This window comes from Bidens hawaiensis, unplaced genomic scaffold (assembly GCF_021521415.1).
Source record: "Bidens hawaiensis isolate Kalapana, Puna unplaced genomic scaffold, B.hawaiensis_p1.1 tig00019079_1, whole genome shotgun sequence".
Taxonomy (NCBI): Eukaryota; Viridiplantae; Streptophyta; class Magnoliopsida; order Asterales; family Asteraceae; genus Bidens; species Bidens hawaiensis.
The window spans coordinates 417,845-438,748 of record NW_027492896.1 but is presented as its reverse complement, the minus strand read 5'-3'; the positions used below and the strand labels follow the sequence as shown (position 1 = coordinate 438,748).

Genomic DNA, 20,904 nt, shown 5'->3' with positions numbered 1-20,904 from the left:
AATATAGTATATATATAATATAATAAGCTATATCGGGTACATCGGGTATATAATCGGGTAAATGGGTCTATGTTATCACGTAATCGGGTCGGGTAATCGGGTATATTAGAAATCCCAAACCCGTCTCAAACCCGCGAAAAATTTCAAAACAAATCCTAAACCCGTCCCAAACCCTAACGGGTCGGGTATTACCCATCCTATTTATGTCGGGTTTTGGGTTTTCCCATCGGGTTCGGGTTTAATTGTCATCCCTAGTGCCGAAAGCAGAAAGTCCGACAAAATTACTCAACCGGAGTCATCCACCACCCATGGATGAACCACCCACCGCTGTCGGCGGCAACATCAATCTTCCGCGACATAAACAACGTCATTATATAATATTTCTAGCATGGTTGTAAAAAGCCCGCCTAGGCGCACGGTTAATCCCTAATTAATCGCCAGCCGATACCAGACCAACTAGACGCTGATTAACCCTTATTTGGTCCAAATTGAAAGTTTTATGTATAAAATTTGGTATATATACGTATATTTAAAAATTTACATGTAAATTTGCAATCCAATTAACCATATAAAAAGACATATTTACCCTTCATTTAATGTTAAAACACTAACGGTGTCAGCGAACTGAACAATATTGACAACAATTGGGAAACTTGAAACTTAAGTGGTCCAACTGCAAAAAGTAAACATTTTGAACGAAAGTCGCAAAAGTGTCCGAACTTTATGTACGACTTTGACAGTTTTACACTTTTTTAAATTAGCTGAGTTTTAAACTTTAAAAATCCAATAGCCCATAAGACCTTACTGGGCCTATATTCTAAAAACCCAAACCGGTTAAAACTAAAATCACACTCTCACCATTCACCGGCAACCAGACACCACTCATTCTCGCCGGCCACCGGACTCAACCACAACCCATGGACCCACCACCACCGGAAACATCAACCATCCGCCGCCTCACCAACCTCGACACAACACTCTCCTTAACCCTCTACAACCTCACACAACCCCTCCTCCCTCGCCCCATCCTCAAACTCCTCGAAATCTCCGGCGACGGCCGTCTCTTCTTCCCCATCCTCCTCTCACCTCTCCCGACCACATCCCCGACACTACTCTCCATCCTCGTCAACCTCCTCATCGGATCCGTCCTCGACCTCATCATCATCGGAACCATCAAACACCTCGTCCGACGACCTCGTCCCGTCTACAACAAGCACATGTTTTTGACCTTCGCCGTTGACCACTGGTCCTTCCCTAGCGGACACGCTTCTAGGGTCTGTTTTATTGCGTCCTTAATTCACCTTTCGTCCGATTTAATTGGAAGTGTGAATGGGTTGAGTCTGATTGTTATTACCTGGGCGTGTGCCACGTCGGTTTCTCGGGTTTTACTTGGACGGCATTTCGTGTTTGATGTTGCTGCGGGTGCTGGGTTAGGTGTGGTTAATGCGGTAATTGTGTTTCGGTTTCTGAATTGCGAGTTTTTTACCTCGGTAATTTCGACCAAACTGTTGAGGTAATCGTATTGTTTTGTATTGTATTGAACAATGTATACAATTTATATGAGATTACTATAATTGGAATCATGTCTACTACAGCTTAATTGATTACAAACTGAATATTAGATACTTTTTGGATGTTATCTTTGCACTATGCAATTGATTTGATATATTGATTCTCTTGTGATTAAATTAGGGGTGGCAATCTTGACCCAAACCATTTCAAATGGGTCAATTTGGGTTGTTTTAAAAATCATATGGGTTGGTTTGGGTCATAGATTTTAATAAGATGGGTCAAAATGCGTCACTTGAATTCTACCTTATTTTTGGGTCAAAATGGGTAGACAAATTTAAAGAAATGGGTCGATGTGGGTTCGTGTCTTAAGGAAAAGTGGCAGGCTCGGGTTGAAACGGGTTTTGGATTGGAACGAGTTCGGTTTAGGTTTCGAGCCGACACGAGTTTTCGCACCAGACGGGTTGGGTTTTGGTTTCTTTTGTTTGGTTTCGGCCTTTTGTTTCGTTGTGGTCGGTTTTTTCAGTTTCATTTCTGTTTAGTTTCAGTTTTTTAGTTTCATTTTGATTGATTTTTTCGGTTTCAATCAATTCGGTTCAGTTTTGGTTTATGTTTCGTTTTCGTCGACTTTCGGTTTCAGTTCATTTCTCGGGGTTTTTTAATTTTTATTTTATTTTATTTTATTATTATTATTTTTTTGTAGAACGAGGGCAAAGGCGGAAACGTTTTTAGTTTTTTTACATTTTTCGTTTTTGATTTATATTTTGAGTTATGATTTTTTTGAATTTTTTTGGAGGGGTTTTTATTAACAATAAAAGCCCCTCCAAAAAAAATTCAAAAAAATTAATAAAAAATCATAACTCAAAATATAAATCAAAACGAAAAATGTAAAAAATTAAAATGTTTCCGCCTTTGCCTTCGTTCTACAAAAAAAAATGCATTTAATCATTAAATACATTTTTTTAAACTTTTGGAGTTGTAAGTTATTGACTTGCAGGCATCCAATTTTAAGCTGGATCAAATATTTGTCACATATTTAATAAACCATTTTCTCTCTTGAAGTTATATGGTTTATAGTTTAATACCTGCACATTTCATTTGATGATGAACAGTGGTTGATACATGTTTGGCGGGTAGCGATTGATAGAGGACCAACCCTTTAGTGTATCTGTTATTTCCAAATGCTTGACTGATCTCATAGGGTAGTATTAATCAGTTTTATCTGTTTATAGTGTTACATGTACTTAGGCATTTAAACGTGCCGATTGAACACGAATGAGGGCTGTTCGTGTTCGTACGTTTAACTCTAACTGAACAAACTTACAGAAACATTTAAAAGGACGGATTTTTGCTGACAATGAACGTGCTTGTGTTCGTTTATGACTTTATGTTTATTCATTTTTATTCTAAACGAACATAATAAATGAATGAAGAAAATGAGCGTGTTCTTTTTTGTTAGTTAAATTCGTTATCGATTACCCGAGATTTGGGTGATGGTTGATGATGATGGACGGATAATATTGCTAATAAATAAATAAATTTATACATAAACGGGTAGACATAAATGAACAAATGTAAACAAGCGTAAATGAGAGAACATAACATGTCTTTATGTTCATTCATTTATTAAAGTAAACGAACTCCCGAACAGTCGCTAAATTGGTTCATTTGCAGGCCTACAATCAAATGCACTCAGCAATTTCTTTTTATTGACAGGCAAATCCTTTGTGCCTCCATCAATACTATTCTTTCATTACATTTTTTGTCACAAAGGAAACATATCAACCTCCCATTTGCATTCCTTTAATAAGCCCTTAAATCATATGCTTCATATCTTCTTATCATCATATGTTGGCATGTTGCTTTGTACCAAACAGAAACAATTCTTATAATATTGCAATTATGTTGTTGAATTTTGAGACACCCCTCAACCAAATGAGTTGCAAAATGATATATTTTTCCCTCCATGAATTGATTTGACCTGTGAGGGTGCTTATATGGGCCAAAAACTTTGTTCATTTAGTTAAAGAAGGTACATGAACACGTCTCGTTTGTCAATGTTTGTTTACGTTTGTTCATTTAAATTCGTTTGTATTCCTTTATGTTCGTTAGTTTGCATTTGTTTAAGTTCGTTAATATGTTAGGCCCGTTACAATTTAGCCCTTGTTGTTCACAATTACTTTTTATTGGTTTTAGGGCAGTTATGGTGCGTTCGTTTAAGTTCATGAATCATCCGTTCATATGGTTAAAGAACGAACATAAACGAACACCAACACTTTCATTTTCTTAAAGAACAAACACAAACAAAAGAAAACCCCATTCGTTTACTTGCTCGTGTTCCATCGTTTATTCAGTTAAACTTAAACAACCGAACAAGTACATGCTTCACTTGGGTTTGGTTGGTTCGTTTACAGCCCTAACCTCGGTTTAAACAATCGTGGGTTCGCCACTAATACTACATGAATAAAGCCTTAAGCAAAGTTTCTTTAATCTGGGTGTCCTAAAGTTGTTTTTTTACCCGAAAGTTTTGATTGCTGGCATGTTTTATAGCAGATTGCAGAGTGGTCTTTTATCTAACCCTAGCTAATGGCATCAAGCATCAAATTTGTAGTGGTAATTATCAATAACCTTTGTATAATTGGCTTATTTGAATGTGTGAATGGTCCCAAAACATAGCATGTTTTTAGGACACTGTAACCCTATATCTTGCTACTCATAAGGGTTTGCCAGATGCTATTATAATTTCTGTATTTATGATTTTATGAATAGAGTGTTAAGTTAAGATGGTACCACAAAAGATGCTTTTAACTCACATTGATGGTATATGCAGGCAAAATGTATTGAATTATCTTCTTGTTTCAGTTCCTTGTTGTGGACCAAGCATTTACAGTCATTTATATACTGACATAGTGACATTATACTGCATGTATATTTATTTCAAGTGGCAAATGTGAAAATAAGAAGGGTTTCTTTTGGTCTGACTTTGACTAGTATATTAAAATGTGAATACCTTCATTAGCCAAAAATATAATCAATGAAGAAACTACCCACATATCTGAGCGAGTCTTTTTAAGATAGGATGTTAATCGTCCGTGTAGATTTTAACAATTCACGCTTGACTCAAACCAAGAATATCATCAATGAAGAAACCTTCAAATTCTAAGCCTTAATTATCACCTCGTGACATTGGACTAGAGCCAACTGCATATTTATGTTATCGAGCGAATTTTTGTTCAATAAAGATCAATAACTAATTTATCAATTGCTTTTCAAATTTGTTAATTCTTGGTGAAAGTGGATTTTATATGTTTTTTCACCGTTTTTAAGGGAAAATATTCAAAATAGTCATTTTGACTAATCACTATTCAACTTTAGCCATGATTTTCACGTAATACCCAAAATGGTAATAATCCGTGGGAAGCAAAATGCCATTAAACGGATTAGACGGGTCTCTAAAATCTCGCCATGTTTCATGATGTTTGGTCTTTCAACGAAACACAAAGCATTTTCGTCTTCCGATGTAAAACTTCATTTTCTACATCTTAAACTTTAAACCTCTATAACCAACCTTCATCTCCATATTTCTTATTTCTCCACATAATCGAACAAATCCATTGTTTAAATTGCTTAGTTTTACAACCATAGTGTTTGTTTTTCACGAATCACTTTTGTTGATCTGCGTAAGAAAGTGACGAATCCTTTAGTTTAATTTAGAGAAATTCGATGGAGGGGTAAAGCCATCGGATCCGACAGAAGTAGGAACCGCACCGTCAGAGAACACGGTTTAATCTTCTGCGCAAGTATGGCTAAGATTGTAAAATGTTAGATTAAAATGACTATTTTAAGGATTTCTTTTTTTAAAAAAATCATATTTTTAGAGTATATACCATTATTATATTATTTTATTTTATTCATCAAAATAGGACCACATCTGGATATTTGACCAGAAAAAAGTGATAAAAGTGAAGAAAATGAAGCTACTTTTGGTGCGTGCATTTAATGACCTCAATGTTGATTCATTTTTTTTTTTTGAATGTTTAAAAAAACATAATCGGTCCACGTGAGGATGTGATGAAGATTAGGGTTTAAGTATAAAGTGGACCGATGGTGTGGTGAATTGGATTGTGGTGTGGGTATTTTGTTAATTGTATTGGGCTAACAAAGGAAGCCCATATGTTTTATATATATACATATATATATATAAAATAAATTAAAATAAAATAGTTCGAGCCTATCGAGTCGAGCCGGGGCTAGCTCAGGCTCGGCTCGTTTAAAAATCGAGTCGAGCTCGGCTCGGCTCGTTTGTAATCGAGCCGATTTCGAGCGAGCTTTTTTCGAACGAGTTTCAAACGAGCTTCAAACCGCGAGCTTTTTGAACAGCCCTACATCATATGCGTGTGAGGAAATGAAGTGGACCCCATGTGGTCATTTAAATTAATTTAAATTCCTGCTTCAATTATGTGATTTGTGTCAGTCCAAATTTCTCTTCTGAACACCTCTGCCCATGTTATCTACTATCAATCATGAATCAACGCCATCACCATTTTGGTGGGATGGTAAAGGCTTTGGCCTTTGGGTGAGAGGTCTAGGGTTCGATTCCTGGCATTGGCGGTATAATGTAAATAGCAGGAGGAAAGCTTAACGTGAGGATGTGATGAAGATTAGCTTTCCTCCTGCTATTTACATTATACCGCCAATGCCAGGAATCAAACCCTAGACCTCTCACCCAAAGGCCAAAGCCTTTACCATCCCACCAAAATGGTGATGGCGTTGATTCATGATTGATAGTAGATTAGAGTCGCTCCCCCTACACTCTGCACGGTGATTTAGCCGTTGCCGGCCTTCCCCAGTCCGCACGCTGCTGGCTGCTCCGCATATCCGCCACTCACGACTCACGACGCTGAAGGTAATCCACTAAATCCTATTTCTTGAGTGCAATTTCTTCATATTTAGGTTTAGACTAAGACACGGTATCATGTGTTTCTTGATTTTCTTGCTATTACCGCTTCAAAACTACTCTACAAATTAACAGACACGGTATCATGTTTATTGGTATAACTGTATAAGTTACTTTGGTTGCATTTTATTGACATATTTGAAATTGAAACAAGATTTGAATTCGGGTAATCTAAATAGAATAGGAAAAGAAATTAATTATAATATTTGAACTCATGTTATTTGGATAATTACCAAATCTTAATTCAATTTTCAGTTTCCAGAATGTGATATAAATTGTATCAGATCTTTTGTTTGACCATATAGTGATTGGAAAAAAAATTTTGAACTCAAAATTTTAAATCTTGATTCAATTTTCAAATTTGAGTAACCCGAATAAACGGTTAAGTGACCCCAATAAGCACCTCCATATCGAGGTCAGGTGTTACCATAATGTGGAATAAATTGTACCAGATCTTGCGTTTGACCATATAGTGATTTGGGTTTATTATGGTTAATTTATTTGTTTAAGTAGGATGTCTTCTTTTAAAGAATCTGTTGGTGGAATTGGGACTCAAAGTAATGAACCGGTTGATTTAAGTGATGGAGAAAGTGTGGAGTTGGTTGATGATTTGAGAGATGAGGTTAATGAGCCTGAAGCAAATGATGCTAATAAAGACCGTCAAAGACGTAGGAATCCATCTGAAGTTTGGGAACATTTTGTAGATGTTGAAGAAGAGCACAAAGGAAAAAAGGTGAAGAAATATGAGTGCAAACATTGTAAAGCGAGATACGTGAATTGTACCGGACTCCCCACACCAACTCTTAAGCGACACATGAACAAATGCCATCACATTCTAAAGCAAAAAGGTAAGAAACGGGGTTTTAATTTTGAAGCATGTGGTAGTGATGGTATAAATAGTTTAAACATGAATGGGGGTTATGAACATAAGAAGTGTAAGGAAATGATTGCAACGATGATCATAGCCCATGAGTTGCCTTTTTCATTTGTAGAGTACCACTGATTCAATCAGTTAATGAAGTACAACAATCCCTTGTATCAAAAAGTGAGTAGGCCGATAATTACTAGAGAATGCATCAATCTTGTTGATGTAGAAAAAGAAAAGATGAAAATGTTTTTTAAAAGTGTCGATGTTATCTCACTTGCAAGTGATTGTTGGACATCAAACCAAACTGTAGGGTACATGTGTTTGACAGCCCGCTTCGTAGATTTTGATTGGAAATTGAGGAAAGTTATAATTGGTTTCAATGAGCTTGAACCACCTCATAGTGGTGAGGTTATATCGGATGGTATTTTAGAGTGTTTAATTAAGTGGGGAATTGAAGACAAAATTGGTACAATTACTCTCGATAATGCCTCCAATAATGATAGGGCAGCCATGTTTTTACAAAATAACTTTCAAGGGAGAGGAAAGTTACATTTTGAGGGGCTATTTTTTCATATAAGGTGTTGTGCTCATATATTGAATTTGGTGGTGCAAGATGGTTTAGCAACTATTGATTCGTGCATTGTTAAAATTAGGGAAGGTGTAAAATATTTAAAAAAGTCTCTGGGCCGTTTATTGAAATTTGGTGAAGTAGCAACAACACTTGGTATCAATACTCGTCAGTCTTTATGTATCGATGTAAAAACTAGGTGGAACTCAACACACCGCATGCTTGAATCGGCTATTTACTACAAACGAGCCTTTCAAGGTTATGCGTTGAGAGATCAAAATTTTGAATGGACCCCATGGATGCCGAGTGGACTAGAGCTGAGAAAGTTTGTGAGGTGCTTAAAGTGTTTGTACATGCTACTAATCTCTTTTCGGGCACTTCATATCCAACATCAAATTTATTTCTTATTGAAATTTTCAAGGTGAAAAAAAAATAAGCAGTTCTTTTGCATCAAATGATACGTTTTTGAAAAACATGAGTGTGCCGATGTATGAGAAGTTTGAGAAGTATTGGGGGGAAATCGGGGTGCTTATGTCTATTGCATCAGTTTTAGATCCACGCTTCAAAATGGAGTCAATTATTTGGACTTTTAAGCAGTTGTATCCATCTAATGAGTTGAATAGTCGAGTTGAAGATGTGACTACAAAGTTAAAGTTTTTTTTTGAGAAGTATGCTAATGCATTCATGGTGACTAGGGCTGCCACAATCAATTCAATGGCCCCTTCATCCCCTAACCATGAAGCTAGACAAGAAGATGACTGTTTTGCTTATCTCAAATCTAAGCCTATTGAAAGTTCACAAAAATCTGAACTTGATGTGTATTTAGAAGAACCCAATTACATAGGTTTGGAGGACAAAGAATTTGATGTGTTAATTTGGTGGAGCCAAAGTTCCTCTAAGTTTCCTATTTTAAGCAAAATGGCTCGTGATATTTTTTCCATTCCAATTACAACCGTGGCATCAGAATCTGCTTTTAGTGCCGGGGGTCGTATTTTGGATGATTATCGCAGCTCTCTCAAAAAAGATACGGTGGAATCGCTTGTATGTGGAGGTGATTGGATAAAGGGAGCCTCAAAATTAACCTTGCAAACATTATACGTAAGTTCATATTCACATTTTTATGCATTTAGTCATTTACACATCTTTAATATTTGTACTAACAATTGTATTATTTTTATTTGTAGCAATCTGCAAAAGAGGAAGAAAACTTGGAAATAGAGATACCGACGAATGATCTTACAAACAAGTGACAAGGTATTTCTTGATTAGGTAGCAATTCTAAAAATTGATTGTGTAGCACTGTAGCGTTACTTTTGTGAGGTTGCGTAAAATTTGAAAAAAGTTTAATATTTATGAGTTTATATATATGTATTCAATCTAGTTTTGAGAAAGAAGATTATACATTTGTGAAGCTTATCCCTTTCTTCTTTTTAGTTTATATTTTAACAGAAAACAAGTCGTTGGATGCGGTAAGTTGTGGGAGTTCAGAACTGTGGAAGTGCGAGTTGTTGCGGGCCTTGCGTGGAAGTTTGGAACTTTGGAAGTGCGAGTTGTTGCGGGCATTGCTTTTGAACTTAGTATTTCGTTGAACTTTGAACATGTTTAATTTATTTTGTATTTGGTTTTATTTAGACGTGTTGAACTTATTTTGTTTTCGATGGTGCTGTATTAGACGTATTGAACTTACTTTGTATTTGGTTGGTGTTGATCTTGATGTCTTATTTATTTAGTTTAACTTGAAGGTTTCATGTAACTGTTATTATTATTGGTAAATTCGAGCCAAATCGAGCCGATCCGAGCTGGCTCGATTTAAAATCGAGCCAAACTTGAGCTCACAATTTCAGCTCGATTGAGTATCGAGCTCGAGCCAAGCCAGCTCGATTGATTATCGAGCTCGACCTCAAGCTGGCCTTGGCTCGGCTCATGACCATGCCTAATATGATGCCACAGAAACTCAGGTTCTTGAATGGCTTCTCTATATTGTGAAACTCCTTATAGTTTTTTCTATTTCTTAACAGCCAAATTTTATAAAATATGAGACTAGTAAGTTGATAGTCATCCAAAATACACACCAAGTTTTCACCTGATTACAACTTTAGACACCAAAGTCTAGACTACATCAAAATTCAAAATTCTTAAAATAAGAAAGAATATCACATCTACCCATCCAACCTAACCATCTTGCCTTTACTTTTTACCCATAAAAATGAGAGTCGTCTTATGTCTTCTTTAATTCGATTGATCGACACCCGTGAGCCATTGAAGATAGTTTCATTTCTTCCCTTCCATTAGTTGTTCAGGTGACGCTCCAGGCCCAAGATTAGTTGTCCAGGTGATGACATCTTATGAGGCTATGATCTTTGGATATGGCAAGTGATGCTAGACTGTCGCTATCTAGTCAAAAACTATTAAATCAGTGTTCCTAATCACCTAAGCAAGCTAGGGTAAGTAGGGTGTCGAACCACGAGGAGTATGTGGTCAGTGTGCAGTGACAATGATTCCTAACATTATGAAGATATTCAATTAACTAAGTGCTGATCACACTAGCAAACAAGTTGGTTTTAATATTAATTAAACAAGCAAACTACTTTCAACAATTAACAAAAGCAAATCACACCCGGGAATCCAAGCAGTTAACCTAACAGCAAACTCATGCAACTTAACAGATTAACAATCAATGATCAATACCGATTGACTAACTAGATAAACCTTAGGCATCCACGCTTACTAACACACGGAAATGATTATCAAACAGTCCCTACCAGTGTGACTCAACTAAGGGAAAGCGTATGCTTCATCACATTCAACTAGTCAAAACAATCCTATAAGCAATTATCATAGCAACTGGCACAATAATCGTTCTGATCGAAATAAATCTAAACTGACTGAGTGCACAATAATACTAGACATCAATACTCATAGATTAATCAAAGATAGTTACAATCAATTCGTTCTTAATACATGAGAAAAACTGAAAGATACAATACTCTACATCCCGGGTATGACTCGAAGGAACTAGCTGCGCATCGGCATCTCTCGGGCTTCGGTTATGATCTGGTAGGCTATGTATGATGCTTAGAGATGATTGGAAGTGATGGGGGCTCTCTCTTCTGCTCTGAAAATCGCCTTGAAGGTGAAGAATGGCCTCTAGGGTCGTCAAAATATTGTATAAAACAAAACCCTAACTTTCCCAATTTTGGGGACCATCGCGTAACGCGATGGTCCTCTCTCTTGGTCCATCGCGCTACGCAATGGACCAAAGTCAACGCCGTCATTTACAGGGCATCGCGTAGCGCGATGCCCCACCTTCAACACCCATCGCGCTACACGATGGGTCTCTTTTCTCAGCAACTTCACATGATTGCCTCGGTAAGCGTGCTGGACATTCCGGGTCTTCATTCCATGCTCGTATAGGCCCAAATTAAGCGCGTTAAGTACCCGTGACCTGAAACACAATAAACATGTATGAAGTACCAAAGTTCCTAAACTAAACGAGTAAAACGAGTACGTTAACACATGAAAATATGTACAAATAAACCGAACATCACATCCCCACACTTATATTTTGCTTGCCCTCAAGCAAAACTCTAAAGTAAACATTAACCGCCATCATAGGTCAACCAATTATCACCATTAATACTAGCAAGGTTTAAGGTCATACCCAGTTTCCCAGACTGACACTTTCTAGATTGACAACCCACAAATAAAGTTAATGCTATCATAAAACTATAGAATCGCCCAGACAAGTGTACTTTGTTTTCGGTTAGAGCATACATGTTCACACCCCTCACACTATCAACACTCCTCTCGGTTTAATATCTGGACTGACAAAAGGTGTGCCAGTATATGTCTCTGCCCACAAATACCTAATATGAGTTACAACTTAATATGCTTGCAAGTCAGTCTTATCTCCACCCATTAACCACCGGTTGCATAAAGACTCGGACTAAGGTTTTGCTGAGGCTAGGTTTGGGTGCGAATTAGGCTTATTTAGTGACTCAGATGGATGAAACCCAGTTAAACAACCCAATATACAGACTCACAAAAACAAACGAACTAGATACAAAATCAACAGCTACTAACAACTGCAATACTGAAATGATAACTTCTTTTTGTCTTTTTGCTGATTTTTTTTTTTGATAATTACGACTCAGAACTTGACAACTTTACAACTCGTATAACTAAGTACAACTCGATATATATACAACTCGATAACGAACTGGATTTCATCACACGGGTAAAGATAAAATAAAGGCCAAGGCTGAAATGGTGTGTAATGTTCAGTTTAACAAACGAAAAAGGAATATGGTCCAAAGGGGCTCTTAGGGGATAATGTCGGGTAAGGAATTTATTTAGTGAGGAAAATATGTACGGAATGGGTTTTCTAAAGTCCTAATCTCCATACAGGTGGTGGTATTAAGATCTCAAAAAGCATGTGACAAGCAAGTTCAAATTCTGTAAAACATACCGGTTTCCCTCAATAAATGACAAGACATGTTTTATATCTATTATATAATATGTGTATTAAGTGTAGGGGCTAATCTCACATATGTCTGGAAATATGGGCTGCCGATATGAAACATGTATACCCGTCCCCTTGACTCGTTATCCCGGCTTAAACGATTCCATTTTCAACTTCTCATTTTAAAAACATTTGTCGGGAAAACTATCGAGAAGCTGAAAAACCAACCATGACCAAAAACTTCTAACTTGGCATTAATAGCAATAAGTGACAGTTAACAACTTAAGTTTCTGAATACTGTTCGAGGTACTATCGGGCTAAAAATTTTCAATTTCCCCCCATCCCCACACTTGAGGTTGACATTGTCCTCAATGTTAAAATAATAATAAAACAATTAATAATCATTTGGGGGACGAGGTTGAACTGACAGTTTTACCACTTAAAAACCTGGGGAACAAATGTAATGAACTAACACAAATACACAATTACAATTCTAAAAACTAAAATAAAAATAACAAAATAGTTTATGAAACCGAAATCACATGATAATAAAGACAATGCAATGGGAAACTCGGCCCACAACTCTCAACACACTCGTGACACATGTCTCCACCACTGACCAATTCTGTGTAACCAAATCTGCACAAATCTCGAGACATGTATAAGTAACCACTCACAAGTATAAGACTTAGGTCTTTTGAGAGTTAATATTATTATTATATTATAAAAATCATTACCGAGCCGAGTTAGTCAATTTCATAAAAAATTTTTGTTAATTAATTAAAAATAATAAAAGACATAACTCACTTTCATAGGAATCACGGTTGCATTTAGCGTATGCAACAAGCCCTTTAAACCCCCCGGTAGCCCGGGTGGACGAGTGAGGTCTCGTGAGGGTTTATAGTGAACACACCCACAAAGTTCCAAAGGAACACAAACAAAAATAGAAATATATACAAATATACATATCAAATACAGCAGACAAAGTGGGATGGCTGTTATATATAATTATTATTATATTATTATTACTTATTTATTTTAAATATTTTTTTTCGTTTTTTTAGAGATCCGAGGACCCATCGCGTAGCGCGATGGGTCAGGTAAGCACACGTCGCGCTACGCGACCCAATTAATTCAAATTAGGGTTTGGACCCCATCGCGTAGCGCGATGGGGTTGGTCATGGCGTCATCACGCTACGCGATGACGTCAGATGTCTGGAAAGTCCCAGCCACCATCGCGTAGCGCGATGGTGAGCTGTCCAGGGCCATCGTGTAGCGCGATGGTCCCTAGTGAACAGAAAGTTTTTGCCGAATTGGGGTCGGGCATTTTCCGACCCAGTCACTTTTCGACATCCCGACAACACCCTGAACATGCTTCCGAAGTCGGAATTTGCAATACTTACCTGGAAAGCCGTGAAATTAACCAATTACTTACTGAACCTCCAAGACGCACACTGCATCAAAAGCCTCCCCACACTTGAGATATGCTGCACAGAACTCGAGACCAAAGTCAAACAACGACACAACGAAAAGAAAATAAAATGGAACACACTTACAAACCCCGGATTGCCTCCCGGTCAGCGCTAAATTGCGTGTCTACAGCTCGACAATGCCTCGAATGCTTCAAGTAGCTTCATAAACCGGTGAGGTCACCATAGAACTCACCGATTTCTTTCCTCTCCTTCCTTTCCTCTCACTGCTACCCTTCAAGTCGTTCCTGTCAGTTACAAAACATCCATCTCTTTTATGATTTGTGCACGATGGTACGCACTTGTCAACAAGAGGGTTAGTAGCATTTTCAAACAATAATAACCGCTTAACACGGTTCCCACACTTAATGCCCAAAAATCCCTCAGCACAATCAATTACCGCATGTGCTGTGGCAAGGAACGGCCTGCCTAGTATGACTTCAGATTGTTTAATATTACCCTTAGCATAATCAAGTACCAGGAAGTCAACTGGGTAGCTAAAATCGTCCACTTGAACCATTACATTAGTGACCATGCCCCGGGGGTGTGTATGAGTTTGATTCACCAACTGGCCCCATACTGATCATATAAACTGCCGGGCATGACACTAACACATGCTCCAAGATCTAGAAGTGCCCGATCAGTTTTGAAATCTCCAATTTGAATTGATAAAAGTGGCACTCCGGGTCTTGGAGTTTACTTGAGGTGGTATTATCCTCCACCTCCTCATCTTCCGTGTTGGTCAATTTTGCATTTAAACATTTTTCACAAATGCAATTTTCACAAAAAGTTGATTCATTAGAGTTCGATTTCAATTCATTTTGAGAAATTGTTTCCTTTTGACCAACACATTCATTCTCATCATTAACATCATTCACCACCGCCTCAACAAACTGCGGTGGTGACTCAACTTCAACACAAGTAATTTCAAAATGAGGTACAAGACTTACTGCGTTGATGTGCACATTGTTACTCTTCTTCGAGCTTGAGCTGGCATGTTGCGGGTTAACTGTGGTATCGCTTGGTAGCTGACCCGCGTTCTTCTGAAATCTCGCCACGTCTGCTGCGAGCTAACCAATCTGCTTTGACATCGCTTCTGTTGACTTGTCTCTCAACTCGAACTGTTTCTGCGTTTCCTTCTGATTATCAGTCACGAGCTTCAACAACGCATCGAGTTTCGAATGAATTGACTCGTCTGAATTTCTTGAACTACCCTTCTGCTGGTCCTGATTCTAATTACCCGACGAATTGTTACCCCGGTAACCATCTTTGTTATACTCCCGACTGTTATACTGACTGTTCGAACCATCCTGACGATAGCTGCTCTGCTGTCGGTTCTGACTGGACCCCTGAAAGTTCGGGTTCGACTGGTTTGACGCGCTCCCGTATTTGAAATTTGGGTGATTCCTTAGGCCCGGGTGATAAGTGTTCGAATTGAACCCTTGGCCCTTGGACTCCCCGTACGCGTAACTGACTTCCTCCTCATCGGTATACTCGTCATCATCGAACCCGGGGCAATCTTCAACCTTATGCCCCAATCCACCACAATCTGAACAAACCGGGAATTTCACCCCGACTTTACTAACCTCCTTCTTTTTCTCTTTCCGATAACCCGCGAGTTCCCGTTCCAACTCTTCAATTCTGACTGACTCGCTCGAGGCTGATTTAACCGTTCGGGTGACCCCGACTTTTCGTCTTCGGTCTGCTGCTGTCTCTGCCTTGGAATCTTCACACATAAATTCCAAAAATTCCCAATCATCTTCCTCGGGTTGATTCAACAACTGACTATTACACGAAGCCTTCAAATGCTTTCTGTCTTCATACGTCAACCCATCAACGAAACACTTAACCAACTCCTACAACTCAATCTGATGGTGCGGGCACTTCCGAATCATTTCCTTGTAACGAATAAAGGCCTCATGGAATAACTCACCCGGTAGCTGTGAAAAATGTCTAATCTCCATTCGGGCCTCAATGGTCTTCGACTGCGAATAATACTCGTTAAGGAAAACTTGCTGCATCTCACCCCAGTTCTCAATACTGTGCATCGGTAGCGAGTTGAACCAGTGTTTGGCTTTGTCTTTTAATGAAAACTGGAACAACCGCAACCGAACCTCATCCTGATCATACGTACCATTACCAATAGACCTGCAAATAGCTGAAAAATCTGACAAGTGTGAATACGGGTCTTCTGATCCCAGTCCGTGAAAATGGGGAACTATGTTGATGTAGGACGGACGGGATTTAAATGTCGTCTGTCCCTAAACACGCACCTGTGGGACAATCGGTGATGCACCATCTGAAATAACCGGTCTGAACCGACTGTTAACACCCTGAACCGGAGGCATGTAATTCCTTTGTTTAGCCCTCGGTTCCTCAAAACCTCCCCGATTAACCTGAATCGGCTGTCTCTGTTCCTCCCGATACCTGCCTATACCACCTCGATCAAGATTTCTGTTCCTCCACCTGTTACCTCTCACCCTAACCGGTTCCTCAACCTCTTCAACACGCAAACCCACATTTTCATTTCTCGGGCCAAATTCCTCCTCATCTCCCTCTTCTTCATCTTCAGTGTGAATACTGACATGGTCAAATTCTTGAATAATCGTCTGTCGGTGACGAGGGGTATTGTTTGGGGCTGATGGCCCGGGTCTGTCATGGTTTCGGTTTCGGTTTCTGGAGTGTCGGGCTGAATTTTGTGGTTGTTGATTGGTGTTTATTGGTGGTGGTGGATCATTGTTTGGTGGATTCAGTTCGGGTTGGAAAACATTAATTTCGGGTGGTGGGTCGTGATTTTGGTTTTGGTTCTGACCTTCCATATCTGGCTGTCTAATCTGAGCTTGATTCTGCCGAGCTAACCGTTCAATTTCTGGCTCGTAAATCAGTGGAGATAGTCTCCCTGAAAGGCGGGTGTGCATAAACCTGCTACCTGCACAAATAACACACCCCACGTAAAATGGGAAAATAAACTAAACTAAAATTAAAAACAAAAACTAAATTAAACTAAGAAATCAATTAACACAAAACACTAAGCGCACTAACTCCCCGGCAACGGCGCCATTTTGATGCTAGACTGTCGCTATCTAGTAAAAAACTATTAAATCAGTGTTCCTAATCACCTAAGCAAGCTAGGGTAAGTAGGGTGTCGAACCACGAGGAGTATGTGGTCAGTGTGCAGTGACAATGATTCCTAACATTATGAAGATATTCAATTAACTAAGTGCTTATCACACTAGCAAACAAGTTGGCTTTAATATTAATTAAACACGCAAACTACTTTCAACAACTAACAAAAGCAAATCACACCCGGGAATCTAAGCAGTTAACCTAACAGCAAACTCATGCATAACAGATTAACAATCAATGATCAATACCGATTGACTAACTAGATAAACCTTAGGCATCCACGCTTACTAACACACGGCACTGGTTATCAAACAGTCCCTACCAGTGTGACTCAACTAAGGGAAAGCGTATGCTTCATCACATTCAACTAGTCAAAACAATCCTATAAGCAATTATCATAGCAACTGGCACAATAATCGTTCTAATCGAAATAAACCTAAACTGACTGAGTGCACAATAATACTAGACATCAATACTCATAGATTAATCAAAGATAGTTACAATCAATTCGTTCTTAATACATGAGAAAAACTGAAAGATACAATACTCTACATCCCGGGTATGACTCGAAGGAACTAGCCGCGCATCGACATCTCTCGGGCTTCGGTTATGATCTGGTAGGCCATGTATGATGCTTAGAGATGATTGGAAGTGATGGGGGCTCTCTCTTCTGCTCTGAAAATCGCCTGGAAGGTGAAGAATGGCCTCTAGGGTCGTCAAAATATTGTATAAAACAAAACCCTAACTTTCCCAATTTTGGGGACCATCGCTTAGCGCGATGGTCGTCTCTCATGGTCCATCACGCTACGCGATGGACCAAAGTCAACGCCGTCATTTACAGGGCATCGCGTAGCGCGATGCCCCACCTTCAACACCCATCGCGCTACGCGATGGGTCTCTTTTCTCAGCAACTTCACATGATTGCCTCGGTAAGCGTGCTGGACATCCCGAGTCTTCATTCCATGCTCCTATAGGCCCAAATTAAGCGCGTTAAGTACCTGTGACCTGAAACACAATAAACATGTATGAAGTACCAAAGTTTCTAAACTAAACGAGTAAAACGAGTATGTTAACACACGAAAATATGTACAAATAAACCGAACATCAACAAGTATTTTTAGTGTTGTGGGATAAAACAACGATATTAATGTTTAAGAAGAATCACTTATTTTCGACGACATCATAGATAGACTTTGGCCTTGGCCCGAGTTTACATTTATAACAAATGATGTAGAACATAAATATGGATATTATCTTGTTGATGGTATGTGTGCGTACACGCACGCGCGCTTCTGTTTTTATAAAGATTACGTCACATTTGTGAAATCATTTGCATGCTAATAACATGAAAAAGGAAAGAGTAAATTCTTAAAATAGGCCAAATGAGAGAGAGAGAGAGAGAAAGAGAGAGAGAGAGAGTCGAAATAGGCCAACAATTTAACTAAATTCCAAAAGTAATCCTTCAAAAACCATCCGCGTTGATGCATTTGGATTCCCACCTATGGTTTTCGTCTACCAATGTTACAATGACACGTGTAAAGGACCTGACACATTCCAATGGTTTTCCAATAGAATCCGTCTGGACCGATAATTTTGAAATGAAAATCATCCGGTTTCTTAGCTCCGGATGTCGTGGACCTTCTGAACAGAGTTCAGAAAGTCAAGCATAGTAATTTATCGGCCCATAAGAGCCAAAACTTTGTTTTTAGTAAAATTGGATTTGCTATCCAAAAGGGGGTTGTGGCGAAGCTTGTTGCCCGCTTACCTACCACTTCATTGTAAATCGTTTGGTTGTTTTTTAGTGTGATCAAGAAGAAGCAATCTCCAAAAATCATCGAAATCCGTGTTTTTTTGAAATTCATCTGAGCTGATGAATTTCAAGTGAATTTCGTCTTGGTAGACGATTTTCAAAAAAACATGCACCACCACCATCATCATCATGATCGCCACTTTCCGGCCACCACCACACCCATCACCACCACCACCACCACCACCATCATTCCCACTTTTCTGAAACATCACCTCCATTACCCCTCCCATCATCATCATCATCATCACCTTGATTGTCGGAAAAATGGTCATCGTTACTATACTACGCGGGCGGCAGAGAATTAATCAACGGCGGCCTTGTTCTCAAAAACTCTGTAACTTCAATTACTCTAAATTATTTTAACGTTTTGATGTTTACTATTATTATTTTGTGGAGCAGGCTACCGTGGCTGATTTGCAGGAAGCAATTCATAACCAAAGTAAGTTTTACTCATTAAAATGATCAAATACAATCAATATATGGTTCACCCGATTGACTCATTATGGATCTAATACAATGGAGGTGATGATGATGGGAGGGTAATGGAGGTGATGTTTGCCGGAAAAGTGGGAATGGTGGTGGTTGTGCATGTTTTTTTGAAAATTGTCTCCGAAGACGAAATTCACTTGAAATTCATTAGCTCAGATTAATTTAAAAAACACGGATTTCGATGATTTTTGGAGATGGTTTTCGTGGAGATGATTTTCATCCCAAAATTATCGGTTCAGACGGATTTCATTGGAAAACCATTAGAATGCGTCAGCTCCTTTATACGTGTCATTGTAGCATTGGTAGATGAAACCATCGATGCAGATGGTTTTCGAATGATTACTTTTGAAATTTAGTTAAATTTTTGGCCTATTTTGAGACTCCCTCTCCTCATTTGGCATATTTTAAGAATTTATTCAAAAAAAAAATAGTTCTCAAGACACGTCAAGAATCGGCAAGAAGGATACTGAATGGCGATTTCTTGATTCAAAATTCATAGTTCATAGGCTAAAAGCCTTTGCTCTATATCCTGTTTCTCGACTATTAACTCCCTAGAGACCCTAGTAATATGAAAATGAACTAATTAACGGGCTGGTCACTAAGATTTGTTATGAAAATGAACTAATTAACGGGCTGGTCACTAAGATTTGTTATGGCCCAACAATCAACACAAAACGAAGGTCCGAACAATATAATAATTGAAAAAACGCACAAAAAGTCCCTCTCTTTTTCTTGGAACCCGATGATAAAAGAACTAGAACATTTATTTAGGGGGTGTTCGGAATTTCGTATTTTATCTTCTTATAACTTTTTATTAAGTTAATAAGTTACAAAAGTGTAACTTATGAAATTTTTTTTCTCACATCAAAAGCAATTCCAAACACCTTATTCGTTTTCAAAAAGTTAATAAGTTATAAGTTAGTGAAAATAAGCAATCCCAAACACCCCCTTAAGATTAGCCATAAAAGGTTTTAAAGGTTTAGGACGAATATGATACAGTTGATACTCATTCAATTTCCTGAACAACTTAAACTCCTTATCCAAATTGGAACCGAGTATCTTAATATATTTTTATAATCTTAAAAGGAAACTTATTTAATATTACAAGAGTGTAATTAGTAGAAATTTAGTTGGATTTTTTGTATTTAAATTTTGTCTTTTTAAATAAGTTTAAGATGTCGTTTCAAATAATGACATCTCAAATTGTATTTTTACTTAACGACATAAAATCACAGAGGGTTATACCCTCTTGACCTATTGGTGTTAAGTAACATCGGACCCCCAACATAATATCATTTACCTGGTTTCGCACATGGTGGGTGTTCATTGTTTAAGGCTAAATTTGTGAAAAATATATCAACTGGGATTGTTACCTATGTTGGGACCGATTATTTTTGGTCTCAGCTCTCAATTCTCAACCCTTAAAGTTAGTTTGGTGAAAGTGTTGATTACACAAAACATTGATGAAAACTTAACAAGGATAACATTTATGTCCTGTATTCATGGTTTGCGAGTTCTTTTTTCATGATAACAACCGATTTTAATTTTGTCTTTCTTATATTATTTTGTCATTTGTGTGTGGTTCGCATGACTCGTGATATTTGTGAACAATAGTTTTTGATGTGATTGTTCATGCATGTTATCTT

The 20,904-nt window shown here is 38.2% G+C and overlaps 2 pseudogenes; both read left to right on the top strand.

Annotated features, from left to right (window-relative positions):
- Positions 1-917: 917 nt before the first annotated feature.
- LOC143557658 (putative lipid phosphate phosphatase beta) lies at positions 918-7,318 on the top strand (annotated as a pseudogene).
- A 40-nt stretch (positions 7,319-7,358) lies between these two features.
- On the top strand, positions 7,359-9,152 carry LOC143557657 (zinc finger BED domain-containing protein RICESLEEPER 2-like; annotated as a pseudogene).
- Positions 9,153-20,904: the final 11,752 nt, after the last annotated feature.